The following is a 14,445-nucleotide window of genomic DNA, read 5'->3' on the forward strand; positions in this document are numbered from 1 at the left end:
TTTTCAACTATCTAGAAATGAGCCCCCAAGCTTGTATTTATAGGCTTCGGTTGGGGGGGTTTTGGATAAGAACGATGTATTCAGCCTTATCTTCAGTTAACAATCATATAACCACGTTTAGATATGACATTTAGGTAGTTAGGAACCTCTAGAACAGAAGAAATCTTGTGAAAACTTGTCAAAAACCGTTAAAACGCATTTTTAGCTCAAAACTAGCAGAACCGGGTGTAAAACGAACCGAACCAGTTTGGTTCAGGCGCGAACCACCAATTGGTGGCTCGGCCTTGGCCGAGCCACTAATTGTTGGCTCGCCGCGAGCCACATTTGGTGGCTCGCGCCCATGGCGAGCACTAGTCTAGCCGCGAGTCGTTTTGACGCGACTCGGCCGCCAGGGGCTTTCTTGGTTTGTTCGGTCTGAACTCTGTTTCGTCCTTACTACCGTGCATCGTCCGTTTTGCTTGACTTGTATGCTTCACGCGATTCGCTTCATGCGGTTTCATAACGCGCGAGTCACTTTACGTGGCCAATGGGCTTGTAGGCCACTTGGCTCGCATTTTCGATGGCGGTGAGCACTGGGCTATTTGGAGCTGCGCTTGACAAGCGTGCGGGCCACTTGCGAGGTGGCCGGTGACGCGCACGGGCCAGTCGTTTGCCTTTGGTGGTTGATGAGCGGCGGGCCACTTAGCGGTGGCTGACACAGTGCGCGGGCCACTTGGAGGTGCCCTAGTGAATCGCATGAGCCACTTGGTTTGCCATTTTGGTAGCCGATGAGCGTGCGGACCACTTAGCGGTGGCCGGTGAGCATGCGGGCCACTTAGCGTTGGCCGTTCCGGTGGTTCGTCATCACGTCATCAACGGTTTGCTGATTCGCTTCATGCGCTTGTCGGCATTAGATGATCCTCTTTGACTCGGATAATCCTCTTTGATTTGGATAATGACGTTCATCGCCTTCTCTTTGTCTCGAGCTGTGTGCAGACACCTATAGGCATTTTTAGATGCCTACACTAGGCCCCCCACTTAATTTTAGGATAGAAGTGATTTTTTCAATGTGTATACGTGGAGCAAGAATGGTGAGAGTCAGCGTCCTAAACGAAGCTCTCAAGAGCATGCACAATGTCGAGAAAAGGGGAGAGCTGTAGGCATAAAAAATTACCTATATATTACAAAAAAAGCTCGAAACTGACGAAAACGCTGATATTCTCTCAAACCGGAGAGAATTTAGCGAAATGAACAGCGGTAAACCAAACTTTAGTTGGTTTGGTTGGCCCCGTCTCGTCGAGATAGACGATTTTTATATATAATTCTTCTAATTCCGACTTACGGTTTGAAAGTTATGACCCGTTCTTCACAGCATGTCCTAAAGTCCGCCTGAACTGATCGAACCTCGCCTGAACTATTGGACCAAGCCTATAGGTTCCCGAAACACAGCTCGAGATGAAGAAAAGGCTATGAATGTCATCATCCGAGTCAAAGAAGATTATCCGATGCCAAAAGGAAACAAAGGAACGCACGAAACGACGGAATGAAGAAGCAACGGGATGACAAAATGACGAGCTCAGGGTGTCTTAGATTCCAAGACACCTCAGAGTGTCTCGGGTTCTGAGACACCTCAAGGTGTCTCGGAAGTGTGAGACACCTTAGGGTGTCTCGTACGCAGAGAAGCCGATGACGCGATTTTCGATGTTTTCTTCGGGTTTCGTGCTATCCGTTGGCTTCCTAACTGCCTTAGGGTTATCCTTAAACATGGGAGAGCCGTTTCTAACTGAAGATAGGTTCAAATCGCGGATTCATATCCACAAACATTGCGTTCAAGCCCTATAAATAGCCCCCTTTGTGCAATTATGAAGGGTACTGATGGGGTACTGACGAGATCTGAGCTCTTAGGCGAGTTGCTGACGTTTTCCAGAGCAGAGCCACAATTTAGAGAGAGAGAGAGAGAGAGAGAGAGAGAGAGAGAGAGAGAGAGAGAGAGAGAGAGAGAGAGAGAGAGAGAGAGAGAGAGAGAGAGAGAGAGAGAGAGAGAGAGAGAGAGACGAGGTCTTGGTGATTTTCTAAACATAAAGGGAGAATTTCGAGAGATCCATAGCTTTCCACACCTTCCCTTGAGATCAAACCTTGTTTTGATCTTGAGAAAAGTAGTAATCTCACCTTGTCGAGGTTATTTACTTCTGTTCTAAGCTTCCTCGATTGAGACAAAGAACACTACGCCTTCTTCACGATTAATTTGGATCTGTGATTCGGTGGTCCACGGGCTAACGCGTCCCCGACACAGGCAAAGATCTCACGCAAGCAGCGATCGATAAACAGTCTCTATGTGTGTTTCTAGGAATTTGTTTGTTTTCATTTGTGTAAAGAAGTCTTATAAAAAGACTCATTTTTTTGAATCTGTAATTCGATAAACGAGTTGTAATGGACTCCACAATGAAAAAAATTTCCGACGCAAACAAGAGCGTCAAGTCATGATCCCGTCCTCATCGGAAGTCATCATCAAGTTCCTTTGGTCATGCAGAAGTACAATTAGTCAAACCCATTGCCTTTCCTTTGGTCATGCAGAAGCATGATTAGTCAAACCCATTGCCTTTCCTTTGTCGCATAGAGGAAAACATGTGTGTAGAAAATACCATATGCAACATTTGTTGCAGGAAATTAGCTTAAACTCTATGCACATTGTTATAGGAAATTTATTTTCAAAGCAAATCTAGTATTTGGTGATATGCGAAAATTGTTGGATTGACATTTTTTATGGTTGGAAACATGTTTCCATTGCAAAGTAGGTGTTTGTTTACATGCAACCATAAATTGTTCTACATTTTCTGAGTTAAGAGTCCATTAACTTATTACGTGACATTATTATTCTTATTTGATGCATGTGTTAACGAAATTGCGTTGCAGTTTGTATCGGATAAAACAAAAATCCATTATCATTCCAACTACCATACCACTAAACAATATCTGATATAAAATTTTAATTACAATATTTATTGTTAGCGCTATATTTTTTGTCACCAAGCAACCCCTTCTTACCGATTTCAAATTAGTTATGTCATAGATTTTCGTTTCCTTTTTTATGTTCAGGATATATTGGAGAATTTGAGTATGTCGATGATCACAGAGCAGGCAAGGTAGTGGTTGAATTGAATGGCAGGTTGAACAAATGTGGTGTTATTAGTCCTCGCTTGACGTGGGTATGAAGGACACTGTGACGCAGCACGGAAGTGATAGCCTCGGAATCCATCAAGGACGTTCTCTGAATCCACAAAGAACAATCTTCAAATTCACAAAGAACTTTGAATTCACGAAGAAAATATCAAAAATAGAAATTCTATTGATCAAAAGTTATGTTTCTAGGGCTTATAAGACTCTGCTTAAATAGAAAAGAAATAAGACTCCTACTATGACTCAAGTTTTACCAAAAATAGAAATAACAAAACTCTTCCTAAAAAGACTCCTTAAGATTAAGAAAGTCAATCGGTCAAATCTGAGATCAAACCAGATTTGTTTCCTAATCAAAACAGACTCTTAAAATATTACTAAAAATAGTAAAAACTAACAAAAACACAGATATCTCTCAAACAGTAAGGAATTTTGACAAAACTAACGGGAGCAAACCCAACCCTTAGCGTAGGTTTGGTCGGCTCCGTCTCGTCGAGATAATCAATTTTCATATATAATTCGTCTAATTCCGATTTACGGTTTGAAAGTTATGACCTGCTTTTCGTAACAAGCTATTTTCCTCGACCGGGCCCGCGTTTGGGCTTGCGACTGATACACTTTGACACAAACACGTCTGTCGTGTGTTCTACATCACATTGAGCCCTGGACTGCAATGTTGCTTCCTTCTCGTCCGATTAGTGATGCATTTGCATATTGTATTATACAACTTTTTGTTGATTTATTTTGAAATTATTTATTGATATAATTGTTTGGTTGATGTGTGAATTGTTGTTGATGTTTGCCTCAAATACTTAGGCTCGGTCACATGTTTCAGTTCGAATAGATGACAGGTTAATTTCATTGGTTGGAATTTTAATGATTCAAATCCTATTCGCTTGGAGATATATATTCGGAAAGTTTAATATATCAGGAATCCCATGCGCATTAGAATTCAATCATCAAAATAGGACTTCTAGATTTTCTAGGAGTTACTATTTCGTGGGCCTCAAATAATTGATTCGAGAGCTTCACGTAATTGGTCTTTGCGGACTGTACAAATATGCATATAGGTGCAATTTGAGAGCTAAGCCATCGATCTATAAAGCACCAATCAAGAAGAGAGAGAGAGTTCTCTTGTGAAGCCTTTTCTCTTTTGTTCCTTTATTTGAGATAAATTATATTAAGTTTTTTTTGGGGTGTATTAGGGATTGAGTGTTTGAGAGATCTCCACATTTGTATTTCTCAGAAATTATTAATAACTCTATTTTCCTCCTTCACGCTTATGTAGGCTACAAGCCAAATCATGTATATCTCTGTGTTATTGTCTTCTTGATATTTTTCATGATTTCATATGATTAAGATTAGTTTATCTGTGATTTTGTCATAACAAATTAGTATCAGAGCTCTCAACTATCAATCAGACAAGAAGATAACGACAACCACTACGAAGTAGGATATTAAGAAGTTTGATAGCAATATCGGTTTCAGCATTTGGCAAGTTAAGATATCGTCATGTTGATACAGAGTGAATTGAAGAAGGCTTTGTTTGGGAAGTCAAAGAAACAGGCTACCGTGATGAAGGAAGATTAGAACGAGTTGGATGATAAAGCTCTCATAGCGATTCAGTTATGTTTGACAAATAAAGTCTTGCAAGAAGTTCTTATGGAGAAGACATTTGTTGATTTATGGTCTAATTTGGAAAATTTGTATTTGACAAAGTCGCTCACTAAGCGCCTCCTCTTGAGGCAGCATTTATACACACTTCAGATGTTAAAAGGTACACCTGTCAAATCTCATATTACTGAATTTAATTCTGTGATTATAGATTTGAGTAAGGTTAATGTTAAGATTGATGACGAAGATCAAGCCTTATTGTTATTATGTTCTTTGCCACCTTCCTACAAACACTTCAGGGATACTATGATTCACGGTGGAGATTCTATTGACACGAAGAACGTCAAAGAGAACTTATTGAATAAAGATAAGATTGACAAAAAATTAACCACAAGAGAAAGTAGTGATAAAGCTGATAGTTTGTTTGTTCGAGGAAGATTGGAAGAAAAGGGTTTTTGAGGTAACAAGTATAAATCGAAGCATGAGGATCTGACCTGCGTATATTATAAGAAGAAAGGAGACATCGAGGCAAATTGTTACAGATTGAAGAACAATAAGAAATAAGAAGAGTATGAAGAAAAACCAAAAGAGGACTCTGCTGAAGTTAGTAATGCTGAAGATGTGATTTTATTGGTTACCAATGATAAAACTAGGAGCATAGATAATTGGAGTTTAGATTCGATAGGGACTGGTTCACCACTTACGAAGTTATTAATGATGGAATTGTTCTCATGGGGAATAATGCCTTATGCAAGACTGTTAGGAAGGGAACAATTAGGATTAAGATGCATGATGGAATCATCAGGATTTTGACTGATATTAGACATGTTCCAGATTTAAGGAAGAATCTCATCTCTTTGGGCACTTTTGATAGCCTTGGGTGCAATTTTTTAGGTGAAGGTGGAGTTCTAATGGTTACAAGAGGCTCTCTTGTGGTTATGAAAGGAAAGAAGGCTATCAGCTTATACGTTTTGTGTGGTTCTACCATCACCGGTAAAGCTGCAGTTACATCATCGATATTAGGAGTAGATACTATCAGATTATGGCATATAAGGCCTAGTCATATAAAGTGAGTGCGGATAGGTCGAGTTAAGCAAGAAGGGACTTTTATATGGATAGAGTATAGGAAAATTAGGGTTTTGCGAGCATTGCATCTTTAAGAAGCAGAAAAGAGCTAGCTTTAGTACGATAATACATCAGACTATAGGTATTTTAGATTATATTCATTTAGATCTTTTGGGACCTTCTCAAGTTGCCTCTAAGGGGGGTAGTTCTAGATATTTATTGACCTTCATTGATGATTACTCTAGGAAGGCGTGAGTTTACTTTTTGAGATATAATGATGAGATGTTTGTGACTTTCAAGTAGTGAAAGTCATTGATTGAGAACCAGAATAGGAGGCTAATTAAAAGGGTTAGAACTGATAACGACCTTGAGTTTTATGAAGGAAAATTTAACATATTTTACAAGAAGGAGGGAATTGTTAGACATCACATAGTCCCTCACACACCACAAAAAATGGAGTGGCAGAGTATATAAATAGAACCCTTTTTGAGAAACCTCGTTGTATGTTGTTCAATGCAGATTTAGGAAAGGAATAGTGGGCTAAAGCAGTAAATGCAGCTTGTTACTTAGTGAATATGTCGTCATCTACTGCTATCAGTTATAAAACTCCAGAGGAGGTTTGGTCTGGTAATTAAGTCTGTAAATTCCTCTAATCTAAGAATATTTGCTGGCCCTATATATGCGCATGTTAGTTAAGAGAAACTTAAGCCTTGAGAAAAAAGTGCATATTCCTAGGTTATACATCAGATGTTAAGGATTTTAGATTGTGATATCCTGATTCAAAGTGTCCTAAGATTATTCTCAGCTGTAATGTCACTTTTGATGAGTTTGCTATGTTCCACCAAAAGCAATCACCAGTTTCAACTCATGATAAAGCATGTACTATAGGACAGAAGATGAAGCTAGAAATTCATGATTCAGCTCTTTATCAGGATAAGACTATGGGAGTTCAACAACCAGATCTCATTCAAGTAGATGAAGCAACTTAGCACCTACAGGAAGAGCGAGAATACACTATTGCTAAAGATCGATTTAGATGAGATATTCGACCACCGCGAAGATATGAATATATAGTAGCTTGTGCATCATCAGTAGACAATTTTGTGCCCTTCAGCTATTAAGGAGCTACTTCAGGCAATGAATAAGAATCATGTTCGTCGTGCGAACAATTAAGTCGATTTATTAAGGAGGGCTCTTTCAGTTGGCAAGTTCAAGCTGGGCTTGGACTTGATCGATATGTGCCGCACTTGATGCCCTGCGTGGTTGTTGGAAAAAGTGGAATAAGTTAGCTAATTTGGAGAGAGGAATTTTTGTGTATTTGATTCAATGGAGATTTGTTGATATTTGCTTCAAATGACTCGATCACATGCTTCAGTTTGAATAGATGACAAGTTATTTTTATTGGTTGGAATTTTAATAAGATTCAAATCCTATTGGCTTGGAGATATATTTGGAAAGTTTAATTTATTAGGAATCTCATGTGCATTATAATTCAATCATCAAAATAGACTTATTCATTTACTAGGAGTTACTGTTTCGTGGGCCTCGAGTAATTGGTTCGGGGGCTTCAAGTAATTGGTCTTTGGGGACTATACACATATTCATACAGGTGCAATTCGAGAGCTTTCCCATTAATCTATAAAGCACCAATTAAGAGAAGAGAGTTCTCTTGTAAAGCATATTCAATATTTTTCTCTTTCAGTCCTTTATTTGAGAGATATTATATTAGGCTTTTTGGGGTGTATTAGGGATTGAGTGTTTAAGAGATCTTCACATTGTATTCCTCACAAATTGTTTATAAAGCTATTTTCCTCCTTTGCCATTAGACTTAGGCTACAAGCTGAATCACGTATATCTATATATTATTGTCTTCTTGATGTTCTTCGTGATTTCATGTGATTGATATTAGTTTATTCTGAAGATTTGTCATGACCATTGTGCAGTTTGGACATAGTGTTGATGACATTTGCAGGGATTATGGATCATGGAGGAGGAGGAAGAATGTTGGTGGAAAAGTGCTTGGCTTCTTTTATTAATTAACAGGATAATGATTTGGTGTCGTTTGCAATTCTCCTCGAGGACTTAGATTGAAAGCGTGTTTGTTTTGAAATGTAACTGGATTTTTGAGCATTTTCATCTGAATGAGAATTATGTTTCGAATATTCTAGTGTTTGTTTTGATCTATTTTGTGGTTTATCTTTGAATCATAATTAATAGTTATCTGGAAAAAATTATGTCGATTTATCGTATTCTTAGAAATCGTTTTAAAGGTGTTATGTTACTATTGGTTGGGATATGCAAAATATATGAGAGATTTAGATATATAAAATCTGATATTATACAAATATAAAAAATTTAATAGTTCTAATTTTAAATATGATATATCCACGAGAATTTCTCCCGCAACTCTTTTCTACAAAAACAAAAATAGAAGATAGTCAAACGTAACAAAAGATTTTTAGTATTCGTATAACATTTTATAACGTTATTGTGTATGTGCACAAATGACTACAATTCTTTTAAGTCCCTTTTCTTCGGAGAGGAATAGTCACTAGACTTCAATTTTCGAACTTTTATTTTCTTTTAATATTTAGAAAAACAATTCCGCATGAAAAAAGGTATTTTAGATATTTCAATTATTAACGTTATGTCTTCATAGGTCAGATAAGTTTTGTAAAACTCTCCAAAGTTTAATAAGATGGGGTTTTTTTTTCCAAGGAACCTAATTAGGCCCTATTACATGTTTAGGCCTTTATTACCCGAATTTCAGAAAACAACCCTCTTCGATCATTCCTTTGTTGTATAATCACCATGTATTTTTCCATCCACTTTCCCTAAAAAAATTTAGTTTGATGGTTTTGACCCTATGTAGGTTTAATATTCGTTGAACTTCGGCTGTTAATGTTAGGAGCTGGAGCAAGAGATGAAGCTAATAGCCAGGTTGGAACTTCAGCTGGAAACAGTGAAACCAGATACACCTAGACAAGGACTGATACGCAAAGGAAATATCAAAAGGAGGATTAATCTGCAAAGTCTTCACTACAGGAACTTATCTTGTAATAAAGGATGAGTGTACAATTACAGTAGTTAATTCTGTTATATTCTGTTATTTCTGTTTTGTTTCTGTTAACTTTCTGTTAGCTGTGCACGTGCACCAAGTCCTGTAGCTGAGTGGTATAAAAGAAGAGAATGTAATAATCACTAGTATCATGAATGAAATTGGATTCTCTTCTTCTCCTCAATTCTGAGTTCTATTCCTCTCTCTCTCTCTCTTCTAATTCTATTTCTCTCTACTATCTCAATTCTTCCTGCATTCTGTTCTCAAGTTCCCACAACTTCAGCCATGGTCAGAAACAACCACCTGAGGATCAACCGAGGCTCTCGAGCCTCACAATTGGTATCAGAGCATTTAGAAGCTGAAGAAGCTGCTGAAGAAATCTTGGGCGATCACGAGGAGACCTCTGCTGAAGAAACGACTCAAGAGGAGAGATTCATTCGAGTGGAGGATGCAATTCTACAACAGACGTCATTCATGAGACAGCAGGGTTCAATCAATCAGCAAACCTCAACCAGATTGGAGGAAAATTCATCCAAATTGGCGGAGAATACAACAAAATTGGATGATCTAGCTTCTCAAATCAAGCTTTTAGTTCAAGAATTCAAGAACTCCAAGGGTCCTAACCAGGGAATTCTGGGTGTTGGGCCAAGAGAGGATCATCAAATCTTGAGTTCAGGTTCAAGAGGAGACAGAGAGATTTCCAGACAAGGAGTTCAAGATTCAAGCAGGAGAAGTTATGATCAAGGGCACAACTTCCAGAATCGAAGAGATACTAGTTTCCAAGAGGAGTTTCAACTGACTCACAGCTTTGGTAACTCTTCAACACAAAAGAACTCCTTCTTTAGCAACCAAAAACTGGTTCAACCTAAGTCTCTACGTTTAGATTTTCCTTCATTTTCTGGCAATGAAAACGTAATAGCATGGTTAGACCAAACTAAGCAAATTTTTGATTATTATGATATCAAGAATGATGAATGGATCAAGGTTTGTTCATTTTACTTGAGAGATGAAGCCTTACAATGGTATAGATGGCTTGCTAGAAACATTGAAGATTTTAATCAATGGGATGTGTTTAAAGAAGAACTGATTACTAGATTTGGCCCAAGTGAACTTTCTAGACCATATGATGCTTTTTCTACCGTGAGGCAAACTACTACAGTCAGAGAATATCTTGGAAAATTTGAGCAAGCATTAGGTCTATTAGATGACCAACCCTCTAGGAGACACATTCTTGAAAGATTCATTGGAGGCCTTAAAGATGAGCTGAGGTATGAGGTGGCAGCAGCCAGACCTAATTCATTGAAAGGAGCAGTTTCACTAGCTAAGCTGTTTGAAGATAAGCAAAAGAATGAAAGAAAGCCTAGATGAAACTGGAATGTGTACAATTCAGGAGGACATTCAACAAATACCCCACATAATATCCCTGTTAAAGAGAATTCTCGTTCAACTTCTCAATTCAAGAAAATGACCCCTGAAGAGATACAATGTTAAAGAGAATTCTCGTTCAACTTCTCAATTCAAGAAAATGACCCCTGAAGAGATACAAAGAAGGAGTTAGAATTTATGTTTCACCTGTGATGAGAAGTGGCATAGAGGACACCAGTGTAAGGGAAAACAGCTGTTTATATTAGAAGGCATTTTAGAAGGAGGTATTGTGGGAAATGAAAGTGATTACGAGGAGACTGAAGAAGATACTGTGGTAGTTGAACTAGCTGAAAGTTTAGTTAAAGGAGCTCCATCTATTTCAGTTCAAGCTTTGAGTGGGATTAATGCCTCTCATACTATAAGAGTAGTGGGTTACTACAAGAATCAAGCAATTAGTATCTTGATAGATTCTAGATCAACTCACAACTTTATTAATGCCAAATTAGTCAAAAGGCTGGGGTTAAATATGACAGAATCTACTGATTTTAATGTACTGGTGGCTAGTGGTGAGTTGATTAAAGGAGCTGGAGTTTGTCAGGGAGTGATGTTGGATTGTCAGGGAGTTAAAATTCAAATCAATTTGCTAGTCATGCCTATGGGGGGTAGCCAAATTGTTTTGGGGACAGACTGGATGAAGACACTGGAGGATATCACCTTGAATTTTTAGAAATTACAGGTAACCTTCATGAGTGAAGGGGTGAAAAGAACCCTGCAGGGTATAGTTCCAGAAAAAATACAATTGGTTAATGAGAAGGCCATTGATAAGTCTTTTAGGGAACAAGAGGAAGGGTATCTGATCCAGTTATGTAGTGTGAATTTACAAGAATCTACTTCAAGAAATGTTGCTGAAAATCTACCCATGGACATGCACCAACTGATACAAGAATTTTAGATAATATTTAATGAACTGCCTCACCTTCCTCCTCATAGAGATATAGATCATAGAATTCCACTGGAAGAGGGTACAAAACCAATTTGTATTAGACCCTATAGACATGCTCATTTCCTAAAAGAAGAGATTGAAAAACAAGTTGAAGATATGCTCCGGAAAGGGATTATATAAGACCCAACAAGAGTCCTTTTTCTTCTCCAGTGGTGATGTTAAAAAAACATGATGGTACATGGAGGATGTGTATAGATTAAAGAAATCTTAACAAATCTACAATTAAAGATAAGTTCCCTATTCCTATAATTGATGAACTGCTGGATGAGCTGAATGGAACTCAATTTTTTACAAAATTGGATTTGAAATCAGGTTATCACCAAATCAGGATGCATGAAGATGACATACCAAAAACTGCTTTCAGAACACACAGTGGGCATTTTGAATTCATGGTCATGCCCTTTGGCCTCACAAATGCCCCTTCAACTTTTCAAGCACTTATGAATACTATTTTTAAAAAGTTATTGAGGAAATCTGTGCTGGTTTTCTTTGATGACATTCTGGTTTACAGTAAGGGATGGCAGGATCACTTGGTGCATTTGAAACAAGTGTTCCAGATTATGAAGGATCATCAATTGATTGCCAAATTGTCAAAATGTAGCTTTGGACAGAAGCAAGTGGAGTACTTAGGACACATTGTGTCACAAGATGGAGTGGGTGTGGATCCTAATAAGATCAATGCTATTGTTGAATGGCCTTTGCCCAGGACACTGAAAGGACTGAGAGGTTTTTTAGGCTTAGCTGGTTATTATCGTAAGTTTATAAAGGGTTTTGGAGTAATAGCTAAGCCACTAACACAACTCTTGAAGAATGGAGCTTTTGCTTGGAATGTCTGTGCTGAAGAAGCATTCAATTCCCTAAAACTGGCACTCACCAATTCACTAGTTCTAGCCATGCCAGATTTTAGTTTGACATTTGTAATAGAGTGTGATGCTTCTGGTTCTGGTATTGGGGCAGTGCTGATGCAAAAGGATAGACCAATTACTTATTTCAGTTTTGCGCTTAAGGGGAGGAATGTTACACTCTCTACATATGAGAAGGAACTCTTGGCAATTATCCTTTCTACAAAAAAATGGCAACAATACTTATTGGGCAGGAACTTTATAATCAGAACTGATCACCAAAGCCTCAAATATCTGTTGGAACAAAGAATTCACACATGTGTACAGAACAAATGGCTTTGTAAAGTTGCATGGTTTTGATTACAGTGTTGAATATAAGCCTGGGAGACTAAATAAGGCTGCAGATGGTCTATCTAGAATTCATGAGAGTGATGAACAAGGTCCAGATTATACCATGGAAGTATCAGTTGTAACTACCCTCACCAATGAATGGTTGGAGGAAATCAAACACATGTATTCCACAGATCAATTTTTTACAGATCTTGATGCTAAACTACTTCAAGGAAAATTGGAAGCTGATAAGTATGGTAAGAAGGAGGGACTTTATTTCTATAAAGGCAAACTTTTGATTAGCCCTACTGCTCAAAATATCAAAAACTTATTATTACAAGAACACCATGACAGTCCTATAGCAGGACACTCAAGGGTCACTAGAACTCTACACAGGCTGAGAAGGGCTTTTTATTGGAAGGGGATGAAAAGGGATGTTCAAGGGTATGTGCAAGCTTTTGATACATGTCAAAGAGCTAAAGGAGAGAATGTAGCATCACCAGAACTTTTACAACCACTACCTGTGCCAGATTGTATTTGGGAAGACATATCCATGGATTTCATCACACATCTACCAAAAAGTGGGAAAAATTCTGCTATCTTTGTTGTGGTTGATAGGTTGTCCAAGTATGCACACTTCTTTGGCCTTCCATACCCATACTCAGCTCAGTCAGTAGCTCAGGTATTTTTTGAGGGTATATTCAAGTTACATGGCATGCCTAAATCCATAGTGAGTGATAGGGATCCATTATTCACTAGCCTATTTTGGAGGGAACTATTTAAACTGCAAGGGAGTCAACTCAAATTCAGTTCAGCCTATCATCCACAAACTGATGGGCAAACTGAGATTACTAACAAGAGCTTGGAGAATTATCTGAGATGCTTTTGTTACCACAAGCCAAAGGAGTGGAGTAAATGGCTGGCACTTACTGAATTCTGGTATAACACAAGCTGGAAGAGTTCAACATTGGTTACTCCTTATGAGGTGGTGTATGGTAGACACCCTCCTTCCTTGTTATCATATGTACCCAAAAGTTGTAAGATTGAGGCAGTTGATGAAGTGCTTTTCTCCAGAGATATCACCCTGTAGCTCCTCAAGGACAGCCTGAAGAGGGTAGCTGAGCAGATGAAAAAATTTGCTGATATACACCGCAGTCACAGGAGCTTTAATGTAGGGGATTGGGTTTTTTTTAAAACTACAACCTTACAAGCAAGTTAGTGTCTCATCTTGCAAGCCTCACAAGCTATCTCCTAAATACTATGGACCTTATCAGATATTGGAAAAAATTGGAGAGGTTGCTTATAAACTGGCTCTTCCTGTTCAGTCTCAAATACATCCAGTCTTCCATGTGTCTCAGTTGAAAAAGAAGGTTGGATCTGATGTAGTTCTTCAGGTTGATCCTCCTAGTTATGTAACTGAGATAATTGATGAACCTGAAAAAATTTTAGACAGAAGAACAGTTGTTCAGGGGAAACACTTGGTATCACAAGTCCTCATCAAATGGAAACAACGTCCTGTTTTGGATTCTACTTGGGAATCCTATTGGGATTTGTTTAAAAGGTTTCCTGCTTTTGACATTGAGACAAGGTCCAAATTAAGGGGAGGGAATTTGTTAGGAGCTGGAGCAAGAGATTGAGCTAATAGCCTGGTTGGAACTTTAGCTGGAAACAGTGAAACCAGATACACCTAGACAAGGACTGATACGCAAAGGAAATATCAAAAGGAGGATTAATCTGCAAAGTCTTCACTACAGGAACTTATCTTGTAATAAAGGATGAGTGTACAATTACAGTAGTTAATTCTGTTATATTCTGTTATTTCTGTTTTGTTTCTGTTAACTTTCTGTTAGCTGTGCACGTGCACCAAGTCCTATAGCTGAGTGGTATAAAAGAAGATAATGTAATAATCACTAGTATCATGGATGAAATTGGATTCTCTTCTTCTCCTCAATTCTGAGTTCTATTCCTCTCTCTCTCTTCTAATTCTATTTCTCTCTACTATCTCAATTCTTCCT

The sequence above is a fragment of the Asparagus officinalis genome, chromosome 7 (assembly GCF_001876935.1).
Source record: "Asparagus officinalis chromosome 7, Aspof.V1, whole genome shotgun sequence".
NCBI classification, from domain to species: Eukaryota; Viridiplantae; Streptophyta; class Magnoliopsida; order Asparagales; family Asparagaceae; genus Asparagus; species Asparagus officinalis.